Raw genomic sequence first — 236 nt, forward strand, 5'->3', positions numbered from 1 at the left:
CCCAGTCATCATTTATAAATAATTCAAAAAAATATATACATACAATCAACACACACACGTGGCAGGAGTAACATATCTCTTGCAAGTCGGGGACAGATTATGATAAATGCTATCCAGAATCTATCGAAGGTGACCTTTGATAACACAGATAGATACACCACATGTCCCTTGAAATGGCCTTCAACATGCAAGAAATCTAAAAGCACTTGATTTAACGCTGCAACTTTTTTTAGGGA

The sequence above is a fragment of the Penaeus monodon genome, chromosome 34 (assembly GCF_015228065.2).
Source record: "Penaeus monodon isolate SGIC_2016 chromosome 34, NSTDA_Pmon_1, whole genome shotgun sequence".
In the NCBI taxonomy this organism is placed as follows: domain Eukaryota; kingdom Metazoa; phylum Arthropoda; class Malacostraca; order Decapoda; family Penaeidae; genus Penaeus; species Penaeus monodon.